The sequence below is a fragment of the Symsagittifera roscoffensis genome, chromosome 10, assembly GCF_963678635.1.
Source record: "Symsagittifera roscoffensis chromosome 10, txSymRosc1.1, whole genome shotgun sequence".
NCBI classification, from domain to species: Eukaryota; Metazoa; Xenacoelomorpha; order Acoela; family Convolutidae; genus Symsagittifera; species Symsagittifera roscoffensis.
Genome location: NC_087071.1, coordinates 17,718,334 through 17,743,229, shown reverse-complemented (window position 1 = coordinate 17,743,229; position 24,896 = coordinate 17,718,334). Strand labels below are relative to the sequence as shown.

At 41.7% G+C, this 24,896-nt stretch overlaps 1 protein-coding gene across 1 annotated transcript in view; it reads left to right on the top strand.

Annotated features, from left to right (window-relative positions):
* The first annotated feature begins 1,991 nt into the window (after positions 1–1,991).
* LOC134855491 (target of EGR1 protein 1-like) overlaps positions 1,992–24,896 on the top strand; it is a 61,558-nt gene continuing 38,653 nt past the window's right edge. The window contains exon 1 of the mRNA XM_063872028.1: positions 1,992–2,019. The gene's annotated coding sequence lies outside the window, so the exon portion shown is untranslated. The remainder of the gene's footprint in view (positions 2,020–24,896) is intronic.

The following is a 24,896-nucleotide window of genomic DNA, read 5'->3' as shown; positions in this document are numbered from 1 at the left end:
ACTGTAATATCCGAGTTGTGCTACAATTTTACTTAAGTAAGATAAATCAATTAAAACCCTAAAAGCACACAATTAAAATCAAAAAGAAGGAGCAATCTCAGCCGAACTTAGCAGGTCCAGCGGTGCACAACCAGACTCTTCGAGCCAGTTCTAGTTTCTCCTTCCCCCCAGAAAGCCATTTGACACACACTGCAATTTTCAGCGCTCACATCAACTTCTTCAAATCGAGGCTGGAAAAACGAGTTGTATGATACATCGGTTCTCGAATGACGAATTGGACTTCCACAGAAGGAGCTGATCGACAGAGGCTGAGGGGCCTAAAGATAAGAAATTACCTGTGTACCGGTCTCTCAAACTCTTTGAAAAGCGCTCGAAAAACAGGCACAAATTAAAAACATAACACATGATAGAAAGAGAGAAAGACACTTTAAATAAGGTACAGACAAAGCATAATGCTTACTATACAAATTAGTGTAATTTATAAAAATATACTCTGTGAAACGTAAAAAATTAATGGTGCAGCGTTCACTTTGTGTAAACTATTGTGTTAAGGAGTTATCAAATAAACCAAAAATCACGCCGAATTTGAGCATTGTTTATTTCGACATTTGTTTTTAAATGAATCTAAAAAAATTTTTTTCAGTCAACATTTGGAAACATGTTGAATTAAAATAATATCCCGAATATGTGACGGTAGTGAGTTCCATTTTGCAGAAGTCATATAGATTTGAAGCAAAATGAATAGGGCTTTTAATTTACTCAAAACAAATTCGTGGGAGATTGAATTGTACAATAGCATGAACTATTTTAATATCTGCAATTTCTTTCCTCAATGATTCATTAAAAGAGAGAAATGCATTAATTGCCGAGAGATCTTTTCTGAAACCAAATTGAGGGGGATTAAATAATTTGTTGGTATTCAGATGAGCAATTTTTTCTCATAGATTTTTGAAAAGGCTGTTGTTTTTGATACAGGTCTATAAATTTAAGGATCCTGAATTTCATCTTTCTGAAATACGTGAGTCACATTAGCACTTTTCATAGCATCAGGAAAAACCAAACTTGAGATAGATTGGTTCAAGAAAAACTTCAAATAAGGCTTAATGATTGTTTTCCTTCTTTTATGGCCTATGTGGAAACCTTGACGGCCGCTAATGGCTTATTTCCCTTCGGCTCTTTTATTATCGAAACCTTCTTTTTGAGATACTGAACGAAAGTAAAACTCTGGTATGCAGTTTGTAGATCGAAAAAATATTTGATAATCATTTTTTGACTCTGGTTGTTTTTCATATAGCAATGTAGGTTTCCATCACGAATAACCACGTTTGACTCCTTTTTATCATTATTTTTTCCTTATCTAGAAAATTCCGAGGATTTTAAGTGTATAATGCGATAAAGAAACTTCTGTCTGTAACCTCGGTTACTATGACACTTTCGATCTTCTGGTTATAAGTTGCATAAGCGCCCTTTTTCTAACAACACTAGTGTCTTCAAGAAACAAATTGTATATGTCTCTTTCTTTCAGTTTTTAATTAGATTACATAATGGCTTGTTTTATCCTTCTTGCGACAAACCCTAATACTATTGGAGAATATGTATCATTCCTTCTTTTTGGTAGTCTATGGCATGAAGAAATGTCACTATTCTTCACATCCACACCCAGTTCGTTCCCACAGAGCTCAACTAACTTATGCTTCAGCTGTTCATTGACCTCCTCTTCTTTGTATTCCAGTCCGTTGATTTTAAAATTTTCTAGTTTTTTTTTGTAATATCTGATTTTCTCTGACTTCACACTAGGAGCAATCTTGTCATTTTTTCGTAAATCGTTTTTTTTCCAATATCAGCTGTTCAACCTCATGACAAGCGCAGAAATCAAACAGGAAGTCTCTGTTAAAGAATTCCTTTGTGATTCGAGTTGGAACTTAAATCGGAATCCAGGCTGGGCATACTTTCTCGTTGTTGATTTTCCCAGTGCTGTTCTTTTTAGCCTAATTGTTGTGATAAACTTATTAAATAGATTTGTTATCTTTGATGTTTGTGCTTGTTTGTGGAGCGCCCTCTGGGGAATTTAAGAGACAGGTCTGTCAAGTGGCTTTCTGTGGGGAGTTGAGAAACTGGAACTGGCTTGAAGGGTCTGGTGGTGCACCGCTGGACCTACTGAGCTCGGGTGAGATTGTTCCTTGTTTTTGATTTTTATTAATCGATTTTAAATTTTAAATTAATTTAATTGTCTTTTTTTTCTATGATTTGCTGAATTATAAAATTCCCACTAACCGCTTATCATGGGTTAGTTAAGCCCCCTAAAGTCCAGTCAAAACCCTTTTTTTACCTTTACGCTGCGCCAAGATGAAGAAAAACAACAAAGACTGTACAAGCAAAGGTTGCTGAAAACCTTCAGAACTGATAAATTGGATTAGATGTGATTATTGTTCTAGTTGGTATCATATCAGTTGTGCAAATATTTCTCTTAGCGACTCTGTGAAAAGCCAATGGTTTCAGTGTTCTTTATGCGTTGATGTAAAATCTGTTAATAAAGCAACAATAGGTAATGAATTAGTGCTAGACAATTATGTTAATACAGCCATCTCAAATGTCCGAGTACTCGAGAGAGTACCAAAAGACTCGCGGGTTCCCTTGGCGGAAAGTCTGTCGGACAAAATAGATGACATCGTCTACGATGTAGAAGAGGTTACAAAATGGCTAATTGGAACAACCGAAAAGAAGTGGACGCAAACAGACCACAAGCCTAAGCTCTTTGATAAATAAAAAAAAATCGAGCAAATGACATGTCACTTCCAAAACCCCATCCCCAAGTTCCAAGCCCGCCTCTGAGTGACCTCGAGCAGAGAAGAAAGATAGTAAGTAGTAAGCTCGATGAAGGAAATGTAAAGGGAGGAATAAGGCTTGCTGCTTCGGATGACAAAATTGCTCCTTTTTCAACTGATAACTATCAAAAATTTTTGTCTAAGCACCCTCAGCGAGCCAAATTTGCAGCTCCAAATCCAGAAAATGTGGATAGTTTTTTCGTAACCGATTACGACCTATACAAAGCAATAATGTCCTTTCCGAACAAATCAGCAGCAGGTCCTGATAAAATTGTTCCTCAAATTTTTTAAGATCTTGTTAGTAAGTCGAATGGCAGTGCAGCACTTAATTTTATGAAATCGCTTACTAAGCTGATAAACCTCATTGGAGATAGCAAAATACCCGAAGCCCTAAGACCTTTCTTTCTTGGCGCAAAGCTTATCGCCCTCATGAAGATAGACGGAGGGTTGAGACCGATTGCCATTGGCAACACGCTGAGACGTATCGCGTCTAAATGCGCTGGAAGCAAGGCCCTCTCCGAGAGATAAAATTTTTCGGAAACGAACAGGTAAGATACGGTACCAAACGAGGAGCAGAAATCGCTGCACACTCGTTCCGGAACCTAATTGAACGCGACGATAATCCAAAATGCTCTGTTCTTTTAAAACTAGATTTTAAGAATGTCTTTAACTCTCTAAATAGAGAAACAATGCTGAATCATGTTTATTCAAATCGCACCGAATTGTATAATTACACCCATTGCGCGTATAGTAAAATTAGTTACCTTTTTTACGGAAGCTCTGTCATAAGTTCAGAAGACGGAACTCAGCAAGGTGATCCTGAAGCCCTTCCCCTTTTTGCGGAAACCATTCAGACAATAGTCAAACAGTTGGAGTCGAAAATTAACATCTGGTATTAAGATGATAGAAATTTAGCCGACGACTATAAGGTAGTACTCCGGGACCTTAAAAATCTTCTGAAATTGGAACAAATTTACGGCCTGAGCTTGAGCACTGAGAAATGCGAAGTTTTTTTTGGCCCGACTACGAGTACACAGTAAAATTCAATTTTAACACAATTTCGAAAAAAAATAAGCCCAAAATAAATCCTAAAAACAAAAGAAGAACTCCTCATTTTAGGATCTCCAATCGACCAACTTTGCCGAAAAGAATTGCTCGACGAAAAAATTAAGGAGCTTGAAAAAGTCTCGGATGTCATTGACAAACTGGACGCCCATTATGGTTTTTACCTCCGGAAAAATTGTTTAGCATGCCAAAACTCCTATTTTTTTTGCTTACGAGCCCTTGTTTTTTACAAAATGATTTTTTGGAGCAATACGACAAATTACTAAGAATTTCGTTATGCAAAGTCATTAATGTGAAAAAGGATGATAACCAGTTTTTACAAGCAGTTCTCCCGGCAGCCAAAGGTGGCTTGGGCGTTTCTTCCGCTCGTCTACTCGCTTTACTCGCTTTCTTAGCCTCAGCAGTATGAGCTAAAGATGCCTTGAGCGAAATCTTTGGTTTGGAGCATGTGGATGGAACCTATGATGATGATGCGCTTACACGATGGTTTGAACTTGGAAAATTTGAAATGGCTCGGGAAAATAAAATCCAAAACAATTGGACGGAGCCAATTTTTGACAGCGAAATTGCAGAGTTGATTTTACGAATCGAACCAACGGACGTAAAAATATTCAAGATGTAACATTTGTAATATTCGCCTGGAAGTAAATGTTGACGGAGAAAAAAGCTAGGTTCTAAAACGACTGGCTAGCGTATAAACACAGCTTTACATGCTTTTCACCGTCTCTCCCAAAGCCAGTTCTTATGTTGGTTTTCCTAACATCGGGTCGACAAATTGTTACTGCTTTCCGGCATCGACCAGAACGCTGAAATGAACTTAATTATATGCAAAAATATTGAACTCATGGCTGGGTCTCCCCAGACCACGAGGTCACACCTAAAAACAGGGCTACTACTATTTTTTTTGTATTACTATTGTTTTTAATCATTAGATAAAAATCATCATCTCCATCGAAAAGGAGATCTTTCCCTCACTCCTAGCTTCTCATTCTCTGAAAATGAATCTGGATGTTAATTAAATTCAACTCAGGGCATCACCAGGAAGCTAGAAGTTTATATAAAACAGTTCGAGTTCTGAGCCCGAGACCCCTCCGGATTCTGGAATCCGGGGAATTAGCACTCCTATTTCTTTCCGGAAGGCTAGACACGCAGTCCCAACACATTTCCTTTTTCTCGGCTTCTACGTTGTAACGATTGTAGCAGAACAATCGTTACAACTCGGAATCGTTACAATTTCAATCTGTTGTCGTTTTTTTTGTCGTTGTTTCCGCTGCGACTGTTGCAGTGTGTGCGAAATAATGAAAGGTTACGTGTCGTTCATGTCCAAATCGAAATTTTAAAAATTAGCATGTCAGTTAAAACTACCCTTCCCGATTTGTCCAATCGTTCAAACAAAGTCGCCAATTCATTAAAACCATCAATCTTCCCGGTCAGATGTTCTTTTTTCTAATCGATAAAAACTGCATTTTCGTACATTCTGGCCGAATGTCACAATTTGGCTCCCAATGGTTGTGCCAGTCGGTCATATTTGGAAGTTTGACCTTAAGCAATACGAACAACTTGATTTTGTGGTGAAATGGAATATTTGAAAAATTTGAATTGAGCATGTCATGCTCAACTTTCTCGCGACAACTTAAAATCTCAGAAATATAAAATCAGAACATTCTAACTTTAATCGCGGGAAAGTGGTCAAAAAAGCAGCGGAAAGTTGCTAATCGCAATTTCCAGATATATTATCACACTAGAGTAGAGCTCTCTTATCCTGATTATCATTTTTCTCGTTTAAGTTTTTACGTTTCCGGTACCAAGTTTATCGGTTTTGAACGAACAGGTGATCACAAGATACCTGCGAACAAGTTGGGTTTCAACTTGCATTAGAATAAAAAAGGGAGAAAAATACAGGGGATTAGTAATTGAAACTTTTTGGCCAGTAAGGTTGAGTTTTGAGGAAATTTTTATACTAGAGCTCAAGTGGTGGTATCAGGGATAGTGGTTCAAGAGTCCCAACGACGAAGTCTTGGGACAGTACGGAAAAGTCTTGGGACAGTACGAAAAAGTCTTGGAACAGTACGTAAAGGTCTTGCCACAGTACGGAGAAGCCTTGAGACAGTTAGAAAAGGTCTTGGGACAGTGCGAAGTGTCCCAACACTAGAGCGAAAAGGGTCTTGGACAGTGCGAGTTAGCCCAACACTTGAGTGATAGGTCTTGAGACAGAGTGAAATATCCCAACACTTAAGTAAGAGCAGAAATGATCGGTCAGAACGATTAAATCACAAAAAATCCGCTCTATTAAGATCACGAATTGAAGATTTTTCTTACGAGAATTAGGAATACTTTTTAGAATTTTTATCCTTAGAAAAGATTTTGTAAATATAAATATTATAAATAGAGAAAATTGTAAATAAAAATCATGAGGCAAAGTAGGGTACCGATAGCAGAAAGAAGAGTTCTAGAGTCGAAAACAAGTCATAACTCGTCGCAGAGGAAAGAAACGCCCTCGGACCAAAAAGTAATGAGCGGGAACTTTTCAGTGAGCATGGTCAACACAAGAAGCGCAAAGGAGAGCAAGACGAAAGTAAGCGGCGTGGAGGGACGAAAGGTACCTGCTATAGAAATTGATCTTGAGACACCAGATCAGAGTGTTGATGAGGTGGCAAGGAAAACAACGGAGTCAACACCGATGCCGAATGCCGAAGAACAAGAAAAAAAGACGATAGAGTTCTCGCCAATTGACACTGTCGAGGACACAACAAGCAACACGCCGGAAACAATAAAAGATGATTCTCACACAAAAAGAACGTCCTTCACAGAGAGGATCGCAATGATGGTCGGAATGAAACCAAGAGATAAAGAGGAGGTAGAACCAACGTCCGAGAAAAGCAAAACGTTTGGAACACTTTCCACGATAACAACAGAAGCCATTCAAAACGATGAGCAAATCAAACATGGGGCAACAGCTAACCATGGGCCAACAGCTAATCGCGAAAAAACAAACTCTCTCGAGCTGGGCGATTTGATGGCGAAGTTGGATCAAATCGACAAAAAACTGAAATGCAATGAAGAAGATCGAAAAGTTCTAAAAAGGAAATAAGATACAACAAGAACGAGAACCTAGACAATTACTTCAACCTGGCGAGGGCGACAGAAGAAAAGCTACAGCAGATGTCAGACAAGGTAGAGGCTACCGATGAAGAGCGCAAGAAAAATATCAAAAAGGACATGCAAGAAATGATGCAACGATATGACACGGTGAACAACAAGTTATAGAGTCTGGAGACGAGAATAGACACAATGAGCACAGACCAGGCTGAAAGTTCATGTGCCATACAGTCTAAAATAGATGCTCTCTTGAGAAACTCTAAAGCACAAGACAAGCTGGCTACAGACAGAACGCAAGGCAACAGAGTCGATTTCGTAGAACCACAACGGAACAAGCGGGAGTCCACGCCGTTACCCAGGGGTGCAGCGAGCATAGGACCAGGGGGCCAAGACAATTGTGAAGAGTGGAACCTCAAATACGACAAATTGTTCAGGGGATTCCACAACGAGGAACAATGTAGGACCCGATGCCATGACGTGGGCAAACACCTTGGAAATGATGAATAGGACACTGGAAGCGGTCGCTACAAGGAACACTGACTCGAGTGAAAGAGGAGGTGGCAAATCCAGGAAAACCTTCAAGAAACCAAAGGGATTTAAAGACGACTGAGATGCATGCATCGACACATGGGTAGAAGTCATGAGAGTACATTTGGAACAAGACAACTTGAATGACGACAGCCGGGCCTGCACGGCTATACTGAGCAACTTAGAGGGCACAGCGTTAAAATGTGTAGTTGCAAAGAAGGAAGAGGAACGTGGTAATGCGGACAAGATCTTCGAGATATTGTTGAACCGATTCCGATCAGGAATGAAGGGCAACCAAGCTATGATGAGATTTGAAAAGAGAAGACAGAGGGACGATGAATCAATCGATCGGTTCCTGGATGATCTTGAGAGCTTGAGAAGAAGGAGTGATCCTGAAGAATCAACAAATAGAAAGAACTTGAGCATCGCCTCGAAGTTTATCGATGGGGTAAAAGTGACGAATTGAGAACAATGTTAGCAACATACTATACACTGTCGAAAGATAATGCACAGACTCCGGAAGAAATGAGACAAAAGTCAAGGAAGTAAATGTTGATGAAACCTAAGAAGTACTCGAACTCGGACAATAGGAACATACAAGGGGGGAGTCAGCCACAGAGGTCGTCATGGTACAAGCCTAGAGATGATATGGACAAACGTAGGTCATGCGCAAATTGCGGATCAGCGGATCATCACGTGACGGATTGCACGACGTACAAGCAATGCATGAAGAGTCTGGGATATGCGCCGGATGAGGAAGATATGAGCCAGACGGAGGAAAATGAGTTCTATAGTGGCTTGATCATCAAAATAGGTGCGAGGTGCTTCTTCTGCAATCAATAAGGCCACTTTAGGATGAATTGTCTGTTGTTTTGGGAAGCAGTGAAGAACCAAAGTCACTCCAAACACAAGCTAGCGCTCGCGGCAGTACAGAACACGAGGAACAGGCAAGCCGATTTTGACACAAAAACCTCGGAGGCACCGAGTGCGGAACTACCGACAAAAACGGTGAAGGCTGTAACACAAGTCAAAAAAGCCATAAAAGTGGAGGCCATGAATTCTCTGGAATTAAACTATGAGAGAGCAGCTGCGGATGCTATCAACAAAGTGAAATAAGACCTAGCGACGAAAGAGATCGAGAAACGACTGAAAAAGGAGATCGATAGGCAGAAGTTGAATGAGACATTATGTAGGTCGGTGCCAGTACCAGACGCCGAAGGGGGTGCGACAAGGAGTGGAAACTGCAACACTCTAAAAATGGTGACGGGAAAACCAGTCGGAATAACAAAAATTGGAGCCAGAATAATGTCGATAATCACTGTGGGCGGCCACGAAGTAACGAGAAACCTGAGTGAGCCAAGCTATCAGACGATAATGCACATTGATGTGTACGCAGATTACTTAAGTGCAATAAGTCCGCAGAAAACTTCTAGAGCCTTGAGGGCATTACTCACAAGAGGTGGTAGCAAGTCGGTCCGCATCGAAAATAGGTACACGGAAGCCTATGGCCCGCATGAGGTGATGTTACACATTGATGGGATAAACATCTACACGAAAACTATGATAACCTGTGACGAAGACCTAGCCGGACAGATCTACGTGGGCAGAGTAGAACTGAAAGTGAGATCGATTGGACACTGCGCCATGTTGGAGGAGGATGCAATGCATATCGGATCGGAAGCAGACGTATCGGCACACGTGCTTGACATAAGCGGCAAGAAGACTCAGTTGAGCGGGTTACTAGACACGAGAGCGGTTTTGAGCGTTATACCAATCGAAACTTGGGAGCAAATGGGCTTCGACAAAGACGATTTGATAGACTCGAGAATACGCCTGTCAGCTGCAAACAAAGGGGCGCTGCGGGTACTAGGCAGGACACCAATAAGAGACCTAAACTTGGGGGAACGCAACCTGCGGATGAGCTTTCTTGTGGTGGAAAACCTGGATGAGTCTGACCAATTCATTTTAGGCAGAGACTTCATTAGACATTTCGACGTAACAATTGATCTAAACAATGCCATCTTCAGGATTCGAAACCCGGAAAGGAAGTACGTAGTTAAACCGGTAAATTTATTAATGACGAATGAGAATAAAGCACCGGTATTCTTGAGTAGGAGGGTGAGGCTGAAAGCAAACGAAGCGGCAATTGTAAGCTTGCGGATGAAAAATACAAGGAACTAAGTGACAACAAGCAAATATGCACAGTCCGAAATCCAAATAGTCAAACTGCTGCTGTTTTAGGAAGATCCTTCTCGATAACCACGAGCGGCCTCTGCGTCAGTGTCTTGTTGAATACTCTTGATAAACCCATCACAATCCAGAGGGGAAGGAAGCTGGGATACGCTTTACCCCTGAAAACTCGATATGAAATGACTGAAAATGAAAAAAAGAATGAAGTTCTTGATTGTCCCAATCATAGGGACAAGATTTGTATCTTGAGAAGATTAAAGAAAATAAAAGAAACATCAGGTCTTGTGGAATCACTTAAGTCAGAGACAGACGATGGACTTTCGAGCTGTTCGAATTTCCCGGAAAGACCCACCCTAGAGGAAATAGAAATGGATAAAGCGGTTTTACCAGAAAAAGAGCATTTGAAGGGCAAGTTAACGGACAAACAGCTGGAAGCCATCAAGGACGTACTAGAGCGGAATGAGGACGTTTTTTCGAAACATTAGGTAGACATTGGATGTTGTAATTTTCTTGAACATGAAATAGAGCCTGAAGAGTCGGCGGTACCTCACAGGGAGGGGGTGAGGCGTATGACCCCACACAAATCGGATGCATGTAGAAAAGAAATAGAGACCTTACTAGAGTATGATATCATAGAATCATCCAAATCACCGTGGGCGTGTGGAGTAGTGATGGCAAAGAAGAAAGGCGACCAATTAAGGTTTTGTTGTGTTTCTCGGTATCTGAACTCCGTCACGGTGAAGGATGTCTATCCCATACCTGTGATTGATAAGAGCCTCTCGAAGTTAGGGGACGCAAAATTTTTTACGACTCTTGATTTAGGATCAGCTTTTTGGCAGGTTCCACTGAGGAAGCAAGACAGGGATAAAACAGGGTTTGCCTGCGAGCTGGGGCTGTTTCAATGGAGAAGGATGCCCTTTGGTCTTTGCAACGCCACGGCTACGTTTCAACGATTGATGGCACACGCATTGATAGGTGTAACGAAGAAATACGGCAACCTGGTAATGTGCTACGTGGACACGTGGTAATAGCGACACCAACACTAGAAGACCACATCGAGCGACTAGACGAGGTGTTCGCCTGCATGAAGAGATCGGAACTAAAGTGCAAACCATCAAAGTGTGAAATACTCAAGGACTCGATTAAATACCTGGGGAGAATGGTGGTTAGACATGGCATCAGACCAGACCCAGATGCAGTAGAAACAATTTTGACCTAGAAATTGCCAAAAATGGAACATCAACTGATGAGCTTCTTGGATTTTGCGAACTATTACAGGGAGTTCATTAAGGGCTATGCCGACAAAGTGTACCCGATGCAACAACTGATGAGGCACAAGGGCAAGAAATTCAAGTGGAACAATGCAGCAGAGGAGTCATTCCAGAGAATAAAGAAGGAGTTGTGTGAAGCACCGGTGCTAGGGATGCCAACGGAAAAAGGAATGTACGTGCTGGACACGGATGCGTCAGTAGTAGCGATTTCTGGCATTCTACAACAAGGTCAGGAATGGAATGGAAAGACAGTCTTGAGACCGATAGCATACGGGATTTGTCTTGAGTGATACGGAGATGAAGTACGGGGCGCCTAAAGCAGAAATGTTCGCGGTGGTCACCTTTGTCGAAAAATACAGGGTATACCTAGGTACCTAGTCGACAACAGGGCACACAGCTGGTTGAAAACGTACTCAATGGATCAGAGCTACATTGGGAGATGGATAGTTCGCCTGGATGGATACAACATGATAATTGAGCATAGGACGAGAGACAAACATCAAAATGCCTATAGCTTGAGTAAAAAGACGGAGTTCTACATGAGACAGGAACAGAGGGAGGCAGATAGGCCAGAAATCAAAGATGGCTTCTCCTTTATGGGTAAGGAAACGTATGATAGTCTTCCACTAACGAGATGGCTCGACAATTCTGGCAAACCTATAGAAGATCACCCCGAATTACCAAAGAAACGTCCAGAGAAAACAATCTTGAAAAGAACCCAAGGGATGCCAATGGAGATAATGCTCAAGTCGAAAATTGTGAGGGGACACTAAGGCAAAAGGCTATGAATCTCAATCAAGTGGAAACGGGAAGGACAGAGATAGGTGATGACTTGAACTGATTACTCGAGAAATTAGCAGACGATAAACCGGTGGTCGAAGAAAATGTGTCAGCTGCAAACAAAGGGGCGCTGCGGGTACTAGGCAGGACACCAATTATAGCCCCAAACTTGGGGGAACAAAACCTGTGGATGATCTTTCTTGTGGTGGAAAACCTGGATGAGTCTGACCAATTCATTTTAAGCAGAGACTTCATCAGGAATTTCGACGTAACGATTGATCTAAGCAATGCCATGTTCAGGATTCGGAACCCGGATAGGAAGTACGTAATTAAACCGGTAAATTTGATAATGGCAAATGAGAATAAAGCACCGGTATTCTTGAGTAGGAAGGTAAGGCTGAAAGCGAACGAAGCGGCAATTGTAGGCTTACGGATGAAAAATTATAATGAATTAAGTGATAACAAACAAGTATGCATAGTCCCAAATCCAAGTAGTCAAAGTGCTGCTGTTTTAGGAAGATCCTTCTCGATAACCAAGAACGACCTCTGCGTCAGTGTCTTGTTGAATACTCTTGATATACCCATCACGATCCAGAGGGGAAGGAAACTGGGATACGCTTTACCCGTGAAAACTCGATATGAAATGACTAAAAATGTAAAAGAAATCGAAGTTCCTGATTGTCCCAATCATAGGGACAAGATTAGTATCTTGAGAAGATTAAAGAAAATAAAAGAAACATCAAGTCTTGTGAAATCACTTAAGTCAGAGACAAATGATGGACTTTCGAGTTGTACAAATTTACCCGAAAGACCCACACTAGAGGAGATAGAAATGGATAAACCGGTTTTTACCAGAAACGAATCACTTGAGGGGCAAGTTAACGGACGAACAGCTCAAAGCCATCAAGGACGTACTAGAGCGGAATGAGGACGTTTTTTCGAAACATAAGGCAGACATTGGATGTTGTAGTTTTCTTGAACATGAAATAGAGCTTGAAGAGTCGGCGGTACCGCACAGGGAGGGGGTGAGGCGTATGACCCCACACCAATCGGATGCATGTAGAAAAGAAATAGAGACCTTACTAGAGTTTGATATCATAGAATCATCTAAATCACCGTGGGCGTGTGGAATAGTGATGGCTAAGAAGAAAGGCGACCAATTAAGGTTTTGTTGCGACTTTCGGTATCTGAACTCAGTCACGGTGAAGGATGTCTATCCCATACCTATGATTGATGAGAGCCTCTCGAAGTTAGGGGACGCAAAACTTTTTACGACTCTTGATTTATGATCAACTTTTTGGCAGGTCCCACTGAGGAAGCAAGACAGGGATAAAACAGGGTTTGCCTACGAGCTGGGGCTGTTTCAATTGAGAAGGATACCCTTTGGTCTTTGCAACGCCACGACTACGTTTCAACGATTGATGGCACACGCACTGATAGGTCTAACGAAGAAATACGGCAACCTGGTAGTGTGCTACGTGGACACGTGGTAATAGCAACACCAACACTAGAAGACCACATCGAGCGACTAGACGAGGTGTTCGCCTGCAAGAAGAGATCGGGACTAAAGTGCAAACCATCAAAGTGCGAAATACTCAAGGACTCGATTAAATACCTGGGGAGATGGTGGATAGACATGGCATCAGACCAGACCCAGATGCAGTAGAAGCAATTTTGACCTGGAAATCGCAAAAAAAGGAACATCAACTGATGAGCTTCTTGGGTTTTGCGAACAATTACAGGGAGTTAATAATGGGCTATGCGGACAAAGTGTACCCGATGCATCAACTGATGAGGCACAAAGGCAAGAAATTCACGTGGAACAATGCAGCAGAGGAGTCATTCCAGAGAATAAAGAAGGAGTTGTGGGAAGCACCGGAGCTAGGGATGCCAACGGAAAAACGAATGTACGTGCTGGACACGGATCCGTCAGCAGTAGCGATTTCTGGCATTGTACATCAAGAGCCGGAATGGAACGGGAAGACAGTCTTGAGACCGATAGCATACGGGAGTAAAGTCTTGAGTGATACGGAGATGAAGTACGGGGCGCCTAAAGCAGAAATGTTCGCGGTGGTCACCTTTGTCGAAAAATAAAGGGTATACCTAGGTAGCGAGTCGTTTAAGTTACGAGTCGACAACAGGGCACTCAGCTGGTTGAAAACGTACTCAATGGATCAGAGCTACATTGGGAGATGGATAGTTCGCTTGGATGGATACAACATGATAATTGAGCATAGGACGAGAGACAAACATCAAAATGCCTATAGCTTGAGTAAGAAGACGGAGTTCTACATGAGACAGGAACAGAGGGAGGCAGATAGGCCAGAAATCAAAGATGGCTTCTCCTTCATGGATAAGGAAACGTATGATAGTCTTCCACTCACGAGATGGCTCGACAAGTCTGGCAAACCTATAGAAGATCACCATGGCTTATTTCCCTTCTGCTCATTTATTATCGAAACTTTCTTTTTGAGATACTGAACGAAAGTAAAACTCTGGTATGCAGTTTGTAGATCGAAAAAACATTTGATAATCATTTTTTTTTCTGGTTGTTTTTCATATAGCAAAGTAGGTTTCCATCACGAATAACCACGTTTGACTCCTTTTTATCATTATCTTCTCCTTATCTGGAAAATTCCGAGGATTATGAGTGGATAATGTGATAAAGAAACTCTTTTCTGTAACCTCGGTTACTATGATACTTTCGATCTTCTGGTTATAAGTTGCATAAGCGCCCTTTTTCTAACAACACTAGTGTCTTCAAGAAACAAATTGTATATGTCTCTTTCTTTCAGTTTTTAATTAGAATACATAATGGCTTGTTTTTTCCTTCTTGCGACAAACCCTAATACCATTGGATAATGCGTATCATTCCTTCTTTTTGGTAGTCTATGTCATGAAGAAATGTCACTATTCTTCTTATCCACACCCAGTTTGTTCCCACAGAGCTCAACTAACTTATGCTTCAGCTGTTCATTGACCTCCTCTTCTTTGTATTCCAGTCCGTTGATCTTCAAAGTTTCTCGTTTTTTTTTGTAATATCTGATTTTCTCTGACTTCACACTAGGAGCAATCTTGTCATTTTTTCGTAAATTGTTTATTTCCAATTTCAGCTGTTCAAGCTCATGACAAGCGCAGAAATCAAACAGGAAGTCTCTGTTAAAGAATTCCTTTGTGATTCGAGTTGGAACTTAAATCGGAATCCAGGCTGGGCATACTTTCCTGTTGTTGATTTTCCCAGTGCTGTTCCTTTTAGCCTAATTGTTGTGATAAACTTTTTAAATAGATTTGTTATGTTTGATGTTTGTGCCTGTTTGTGGAGCGCCCTCTGGGGAATTTTAGAGAGAGGTCTGTCAAGTGGCTTTCTGTAGGGAGTTGAGAAACTGGAACTGGCTTGAAGGGTCTGGTGGTGCACCGCTGGACCTACTGAGCTCGGGTGAGATTGTTCCTTGTTTTTGATTTTTATAAATCGATTTTAAAATTTAAATTAATTTAATTGTCTTTTTTTTTCTATGATTTGCTGAATTATAAAATTCCCACTAACCGCTTATCATGGGTTAGTTAAGTCCCCTAAAGTCCAGTCAAAACCTTTTTTTACCTTTATGCTGCGCCAAGATGAAAAAAAAACAAAAGAGACTGTACAAGCAAAGGTTGCTGAAAACCTTCAGAACTGATAACTTGGATTAGATGTGATTATTGTTTTAGTGGGTTTCATATCAGTTGTGTAAATATTTCTCTTAGCGACTCTGTGAAAAGCCAATGGTTTCAGTGTTCTTTATGCGTTGATGTAAAATCTGTTAATAAAGCAACAATAGGTAATGAATTAGTGCTAGATAATTATGTTAATACAGCCATCTCAAATGTCCGAGTACTCGAGAGAGTACCAAAAGACTCGCGTGTTCCCTTGGCGGAGAGTCTGTCGGACAAAATAGATGACATCTTCTACGATGTAGAAGATGTTACAAAATGGCTAATTGGAACGACCGAAAAGAAGTGGACGCAAACAGACCACAAATATGAGCTCTTTGATAAATAAAAAAAATTCGAGCAAATGACATGTCACTTCCAAAACTCCATCTCCAAGTTTCAAGCCCGCCTCTGAGTGACCTCGAGCAGAGAAGAAAGATAGTAAGTAGTAAGCTCGATGAAGGAAATGTAAAGGGAGGAATAAGGCCTGCTGCTTCGGATGACAAAATTGCTCCTTTTCAACTGATAACTATCAAAAATTGTTGTCTAAGCACCCTCAGCGAGCCAAATTTGCAGCTCCAAATCCAGAAAATGTGGATAGTTTTTTCGTAACCGATTTCGACCTATACAAAGCAATAAGATACGGTACCAAACGAGGAGCAGAAATAGCTGCACACTCGTTCCGGAACCTAATTGAACGCGACAATAATCCAAAATGCTCTGTTCTTTTAAAACTAGATTTTAAGAATGTCTTTAACTCTCTAAATAGAGAAACAATGCTGAATCATGTTTATTCAAATCGCACCGAATTGTATAATTACACCCATTGCGCGTATAGTAAAATTAGTTACCTTTTTTACGGAAGCTCTGTCATAAGTTCAGAAGACGGAACTCAGCAAGGTGATCCTGAAGCCCTTCCCCTTTTTGCGGAAACCATTCAGACAATAGTCAAACAGTTGGAGCCGAAAATTAACATCTGGTATTGAGATGACAGAAATTTAGCCGACGACTATAAGGTAGTACTCCGGGACCTTAAAAACCTTCTGAAATTGGAACAAATTTACGGCCTGAGCGTGAGCACTGAGAAGTGCGAAGTTTTTTTTGGCTCGCCTACGAGTACGGAGTAAAATTCAATTTTAACACAATTTCGAATTCCTATTTTTTTTTGCGTACGAGCTCTTGTTTTTTACAAAATAATTTTTTGGAACAATACGATAAATTACCACGAAATTCGTTAAGCAAGGTCATTAATGTGAAAAAAGATGATAACCAGTTTTTACAAGCAGTTCTCCCGGCAGCCAAAGGTGGCTTGGGCGTTTCTTCCGCTCGTCTACTCGCTTTACTCGCTTTCTTAGCCTCAGCAATATCAGCAAAAGATGCTTTAAGCGAAATCTTTGGTTTGGAGCATGTGGATGGAACATATGATGATGATGCGCTTACACGATGGTTTGAACTTGGAAAATTTGAAATGGCTCGGGAAAATAAAATCCAAAACAATTGGACGGAGCCAATTTTTGACAGCGAAATTGCAGACTTGATTTTACGAATCGAACCAACGGACGTAAAAATATTCAAGATATAACATTTGTAATATTCGCCTGGAAGTAATTATTGACGGAAAATAAAGCTAGGTTCTAAAACGACTGGCTAGCGTATAAACACAGCTCTACATGCTTTTCATCGTCTCTGCCAAAGCCAGTTCTTATGCTGGTTTTCCTAACATCGGGTCGACAAATTGTTACTGCTTTCCGGCATCGACCAGAACGCTCAAATTAACCTAATTATATACAAAAATAGTGAACTCATGGCTGGGTCTCCCCAGACCACGAGGTCACTCCTAAAAACAGGGCTACTTCTATTTTTTTAATATTACGATTGTTTTTGTTCAGTAGATAAAAATCATCATCTCCATCGAAAATGGATCAACCCTTTCCCTAACTCCTAGCTTCTCATTCTCTGAAAATGAATCTGGATTTTAATTAAATTCAACTTAGGGCATCACCAGGAAGCTAGAAGTTTATATAAAACAGTTCGAGTTCTGAGCCCGAGACCCCTCCGGATTCTGGAATCCGGGGAGTTAGCACTCCTATTTCTTTCTGGAAGGTTAGACACGCAGTCCCAACACACTTTCTTTTTCTCGGCTTCTACGTTGTAACGATTGTAGCAGAATAATCGTTACAACTCGGAATGGTCCCTGACAATCTCCAATTACAATTTCAATCTGTTGTCGGTTTTTCGTTGTTGTTTCCGCTGCGACTGTTGTTGTGTGTTTTCGCCGTTTCAGTGTGTGCGAAATAATAAAAGGTTACGTGTCGTTCATGTCCAAATCGAATTTTTAAAAATTAGCATGTCAGTTAAAACTACCCTTCACGATCTGTCCAATCGTTCAAACAAAGTCGCCAATTCATTAAAACCATCAATCTTCCCGGTCAGATGTTCTTTTTTCTAATCGATAAAAATTCAATTGCGAAACTGCATTTTCGTACATTCTGGCCGAATGTCACAGTTTGGCTCCCAATGGTCGTGCCAGTCGGTCATATTTGGAAGTTTGACCTTGAGCAATACGAACAACGTGATTTTGGGGTGAAATGGAATATTTGAAAAATTTGAATTGAGCTTGTCATGCTCAACTTTCTCGCGACAACTGAAATTCTCATAAATATAAAATCAGAACAATCTAACTACAATCGCGGGAAAGTGGTCAAAAAAGCAGCGGGAAGTTGCTATTCGCAATTTCCAGATATAGTATCACACTAGAGTAGAGCTTTCTTATCCTGAAATTGGAGACAGAACGATCACGAAAGCAGAAGATATTCATTAGAAGTGGACCAGAATGGACCTTCGGTGGAAAGGTGGACAATCGGGGTCTCTCAATGATCCAGTCCCAAAAACTCAATTCCCAAGTTGAAACTCATTTCCTTTGCTGGAATTCATTGATTACAGACTTCTTGAATTAAAACTTAATTCACTTTAAGGCTAGAGTTGCTAGTTGATTTAGTTACTCCAAGTCTCGAGTGTGCTGGTATGTGAGTACCCAATTTAGTTTTCCTGAGTGTGTTTTTACTTGTTATGTTGAGGTGGGGAGAGTTTTAGGTTGATCCATCTGAAATGGATCAAAGTTCCACTGTCTAGTAAAAAACAACTAAAAAACGGAATGTTCCGACCCTGTTTTTAACGGCGTTCGCGTATTTTAGGTATTTTGAGACGTAAGTATGGGGACGTTTTTATTTTCTAGAGTGGGGGTGTTTTGGTAGTGGCCTTCAAGCTGTAACGAGGGGTTTTAGTCTCATGTCGCAAGTGAACCGAATTGGATCCGACCGTTCGAGGTAGAAAAACACAAGAGATAGTGTCCCTGACTCTTGAGCCAATGTTTATGGGGCCTATTTTTCTTTAACCTCATATGTGACTTAAGTAGGCGACTGTTACATAGTGTTTTTATGGCGCTCCTGGGTGTTTTTACGACATCATGACTACGGAGTCAAACCCACTTGACACAGCTCCGGGCTACATGCCCATTCTAGAGTACCGGTGGTACGGTTCAGCGGGAACGTGTAATCCTTCCGGCTGTACCGTGATAGCTTTTTAAGAAAACTCGAGAAAATTCCTGGTACGCTCTCCGAACGAGGCCTAGCTAACCGAATAAGGGGGTAACTAGGGGGACAAAAAACGAGCAAAAAGACAAAAAGCGAAACAAAAACTATATAAAATAAGAACGAGGCCTAGCTAACCGAGTAAGGGGGTAACCAGGGACAGGACAGTGACTTTGATACCAGATTAGTTGGATCAAACCTTTATATTAATTAAATAGTATACCCATACTGTTTTCATAAGACCGATCGTTTCGATCAATTCAGCAATTTAAAATGGTGCCCGAGTGTGGGGCGTTGTCAAGGGTTTTCAGATAGCTTGCAACTTAGCTGGACCACTAGGAGACTTGGCTGGAAAAGGTGCCCAGCCAAGTAGGAAAGTGGTTCAGAGGAAGGAAACCCGACAAGTGCTGGACACGACAAAGACACATCCAGCACCGACGGGACCGAACAGAGAAGACACACAGGGGTGTTCTGTTTGGTCAATTGACAGACCACTGGGAGACTTGACTGGAACAAGTGGCCAGCCAAGTGGGAAAGTGGTTCTGGTGAGAGGTGCTGGACAAGCCAAGGAGACAACTAGCACGGAATCAGAACAACCAGAGGAGGACACACAGGGGTGTTCTGGTTGGTCAATCGGGTATCGTTAGAATCCTTATTACATTATGGGAGATAAGTGTAAAATTGGATAAGCGGAACCCCACTGTTTTGAGGAACAGTTTTACTCGAGCAGAGCTTGGAAACAAGTTCTACGGTTTTCTCTCAAGAGATTTAGCACCCAGCGTTTAAGGTGATTTTCGGCTTAAGAGGGGGGCTAAATAGGGGGGAGGTTAGAAGGGGGCTGGTTAGGTTAGACGTTGGCGGTTGCAAATTGTAAAAAAGGGGGACACGTTACAGTAACTAATCAATCGATATCGTCGATTTAGTTACATTTTAATCTTACACGCGTGAATTATAAAGCAACGATATCCAAGTTTAAGATCAATTAAGGTAGGTACCCTGGTCGGATCGGGTGGGGGGAACGGAAATAGACAGTGTTTGTAACCCGGAAGGAAAATACCCGTAAGAACGTTAGTAGGGGGGAGGAAAACGCGTGACAATCAGGTACCAGACATTTTTCTTAACGAAAGGACGACATTGGTCACCTTTGAATTTTAGGTGGGTTCATCTGTCTGTTTTTATCATTTTTCTCGTTTAAGTTTTTACGTTTCCGGTACCAATTTTATCGGTTTTGAACGAACAGGTGATCACAAGATACCTGCGAACAAGTTGGGTTTCAACTTGCATTAGAATAAAAAAGGGAGAAAAATACAGGGGGTTAGTAATTGAAACTTTTTGGCCAGTAAGGTTGAGTTTTGGGGAAATTTTTATACTAGAGCTCAAGTGGTGGTATCAGGGATAGTGGTTCAAGCGTCCCAACGACGAAGTCTTGGGGCAGTACGGAAAAGTCTTGGGACAGTACGAAAAAGTCTTGGAACAGTACGTAAAGGTCTTGCCACAGTACGGAGAAACCTTGGGTCAGTTAGAAAAGGTCTTGGGACAGTGCGAAGTGTCCCAACACTTGAGTGATAGGTCTTAGGACAGAGTGAAATATCCCAACACTTAAGTAAAGCAAAAATGATCGGTCAGAACGATTAAATCACAAAAAAACCGCTCTATTAAGATCACGAATTGAAGATTTGTTTTAAGAGAACTAGGAATACTTTTTAGAATTTTTATCCTTAGAAAAGAATTTTGTAAATATTAATATTATAAATAGAGAAAACTGTAAATAAAAATCTTGAGGCGAAGTAGGGTACCGATAGCAGAAAAAAGAGTTCTTGAGTCAAAGACAAGTCATAACTCCCTCGGACCAAAAATTAATGAGCAGGAACTTTTCAGTGAGCATGGTCAACACAAGAAGCGCAAAGGAGAGCAAAACGAAAGTAAGCGGCGTGGAGGGACGAACGGTACCTGCTATAGAAATTGATCTTGAGACACCAGATCAGAGTGTTGATGAGGTGGCAAGGAAAACAACGGAGTCAACACCGATGCCGAATGCGGAAGAAGAAGAAAAGATGACGATAGAGTTCTCGCCAATTGACACTGTGGAGGACACAACAAGCAACACGCCGGAAACAATGAGCATTCAAAACGATGAGCAAATCAAACATTGGGCAACAGCTAACCATGGGCCAACAGCTAATCACGAAAAAACAACCTCTCTCGAGCTGGGCGATTTGATGGCGAACTTGGATCAAATTGACAAAAAAGTGAAATGCAATGAAGAAGATCGACAAGTACTAAAAAGGAAATAAGATACAACAAGAACGAGAACCTAGACAATTACTTCAACCTGGCGGGGGCGACGGAAGAAAAGCTACAGCAGATGTCAGACAAGGTAGAGGCTACCGATGAAGAGCGCAAGAAAAATATCAAAAAGGACATGCAAGAAATGATGCAACGATATGACACGGTGAACAACAAGTTATGGAGTCTGGAGACGAGAATAAACACAATGAGCACAGACCAGGCTGAAAGTTCATGTGCCATACAGTCCAAAATAGATGCTCTCTTGAGAAACTCTAAAGCACAAGACAAGCTGGCTACAGACAGAACGCAAGGCAACAGAGTCGATTTCGTAGAACCACAACGGAACAAGCGGGAGTCCACACCGTTACCCAGGGGTGCAGCGAGCATAGGACCAGGGGGCCAAGACAATTATGAAGAGTGGAACCTCAAATACGACAAATGGTTCAGGGGAATCCACAACGAGCAACAATGTAGGACCCGATGCCATGACGTGGGCAAACACCTGGGAAATGATGAATAGGACACTGGAAGCGGTCGCTACAAGGAACACTGACTCGAGAGAAAGAGGAGGTGGCAAATCCAGGAAAACCTTCAAGAAACCAAAGGAATTTAAAGACGACTCAGATGCATGCATCGACACATGGGTAGAAGTCATGAGAGTACATTTGGAACAAGACAACTTGAATGACGACAGCCAGGCCTGCACGGCTATACTGAGCAACTTAGAGGGTACAGCGTTAAAATGTGTAGTTGCAAAGAAGGAAGAGGAACGTGGTACTGCGGACAAGATCTTCGAGATATTGTTGAACCGATTCGGATCAGGAATGAAGGGCAACCAAGCTATGATGAGATTTGAAAAGAGAAGACAGAGGGACGATGAATCAATCGATCGATTCCTGGATGATCTTGAGAGCCTGAGAAGAAGGAGTGATCCTGAAGAATCAACAAATAGAAGGAACTTGAGCAACGCCTCGAAGTTTATCGATGGGGTAAAAAGTGACGACTTGAGAACAATGTTAGCAACATACTATACACTGTCGAAAGATAATGCACAGACTCCGGAAGAAATGAGACAAAAGTCAAGGAAGTACATGTTGATGAAACCTAAGAAGTACTCGAACTCGGACAATAGGAACATACAAGGGGGGAGTCAGCCACAGAGGTCGTCATGGTACAAGCCTAGAGATGATATGGACAAACGTAGGTCATGCGCAAATTGCGGATCAGCGGATCATCACGTGGCGGATTGCACCACGTACAAGCAAGGCATGAAGAGTCTGGGATATGCGCCGGATGAGGAAGATATGAGCCAGACGGAGGAACATGAGTTCTATAGTGGCTTGATCATCAAAATAGGTGCGAGGTGCTTCTTCTGCAATCAAGAAGGCCACTTCAGGATGAATTGTCCGCTGTTTTGGGAAGCAGTGAAGAACCAAAGTCACCCCAAACACAAGCTAGCGATCGCGGCAGTACAGAACACGAGGAACAGGCAAGCCAATTTTGACACAAAAACCTCGGAGGCACCGAGTGCGGAACTACCGACAAAAACGGTGAAGGGTGTAACACAAGTCAAAAAAGCCATAGAAGCCGAGGCCATGAATTCTCTGGAAATAAACTATGAGATAGCAGCTGCGGATGCTATCAACAAAGTGAAACAAGACCTAGCGACGAAAGAGATCGAGCAACGACTGAAAAAGGAGATCGATAGGCAGAAGTTGAATGAGACATTATGTAGGTCGGTGCCAGTACCAGACGCCGAAGGGGGCGCGACAAGGAGTGGAAAATGCAATACTCTAAAAATGATGACGGGAAAAGCAGTCGGAATAACAAAAATTGGAGCCAGAATAATGTCGATAATCACTGTGGGTGGCCACGAAGTAACGGGAAACCTGAGTGAGCCAAGCTATCAGATGATAATGCACATTGATGTGTACGCAGATTACTTAAGTGCAATAAGTCCGAAGACAACTTCTAGAGCTTTGAGGGCACTACTCACAAGAGGTGGTAGCAAGCGGTCCGCATCGAAAATAGGTACACGGAAGCCTATGGTCCGCATGAGGTGATGTTACACATTGATGGGATAAACATCTACACGAAAACTATGATAACATGTGACGAAGACCTAGCCGGACAGATCTACGTGGGCAGAGAAGAACTGAAAGTGAGATCGATTGGACACTGCGCCATGTTGGAAGAGGATGCAATGCATATCGGAACGGAAGCAGACGCATCAGCACACGTGCTTGACATAAGCGGCAAGAAGACTCAGTTGCGCGGGTTACTAGACACGGGAGCGGTTCTGAGCGTTATACCAATCGAAACTTGGGAGCGAATGGGCTTCTAAAAAGACGATTTGATAGACTCGAGAATACGGCTGTCAGCTGCAAACAAAGGGGCGCTGCGGATACTAGGCAGGACAACAATAATAGACCTAAACTTGGGGGAACGCAACCTGCGGATGAGCTTTCTTGTGGTGGAAAACCTGGATGAGGCTGACCAATTCGTTTTAGGCAGAGACTTCATAAGAAATTTCGACGTAACAATTGATCTATAAAATGCCATCTTCAGGATTCGAAACCCGGAAAGGAAGTACGTAATTATAACGGTAAATTTATTAATGACTAATGAGAATAAAGCACCGGTATTCTTGAGTAGGAGGGTGAGGCTGAAAGCAAACGAAGCGGCAATTGTAAGCTTGCGGATGAAAAATACAATGAACTAAGTGACAACAAGCAAATATGCATAGTCCGAAATCCAAATAGTCAAAGTGCTGCTGTTTAAGGAAACTGGGATAAGTTTTACCCCTGAAAACTCAATATGAAATGACTGAAAATGAAAAAGAGAATGAAGTTCTTGATTGTCCCAATCATAGGGACAAGATTTGTATCTTGAGAAGATTAAAGAAAATAAAAGAAACATCAGGTCTTGTGAAACCACTTAAGTCAGAGACAGATGATGGACTTTCGAGCTGTTCAAATTTCCCGGAAGGACCCACACTAGAGGAAATAGAAACGGATAAACCGGTTTTACCAGAAATAGAGCACTTGAGGGGCAAGTTAACGGACGAACAGCTCAAAGCCATCAAGGACGTACTAGAGCGGAATGAGGACGTTTTTTCGAAACATAAGGCAGACATTGGATGTTGTAGTTTTCTTGAGCATGAATTAGAGCTTGAAGAGTCGGCGGTACGGCACAGGGAGGGGTTGAGGCGTATGACCCCACACAAATCGGATGCATGTAGAAAAGAAATAGAGACCTTACTAGAGTTTGATATCATAGAATCATCCAAATCACCGTGGGCGTGTGGAGTAGTGATGGCTAAGAAGAAAGACGACCAATTAAGGTTTTGTTGCGACTTTCGGTATCTGAACTCAGTCACGGTGAAGGATGTCTATCCCATACCTATGATTGATGAGAGCCTCTCGAAGTTAGGGGACGCAAAACTTTTTACGACTCTTGATTTAGGATCAACTTTTTGGCAGGTCCCACTGAGGAAGCAAGACAGGGATAAAACAGGGTTTGCCTGCGAGCTGGGGCTGTTTCAATGGAGAAGGATGCCCTTTGGTCTTTGC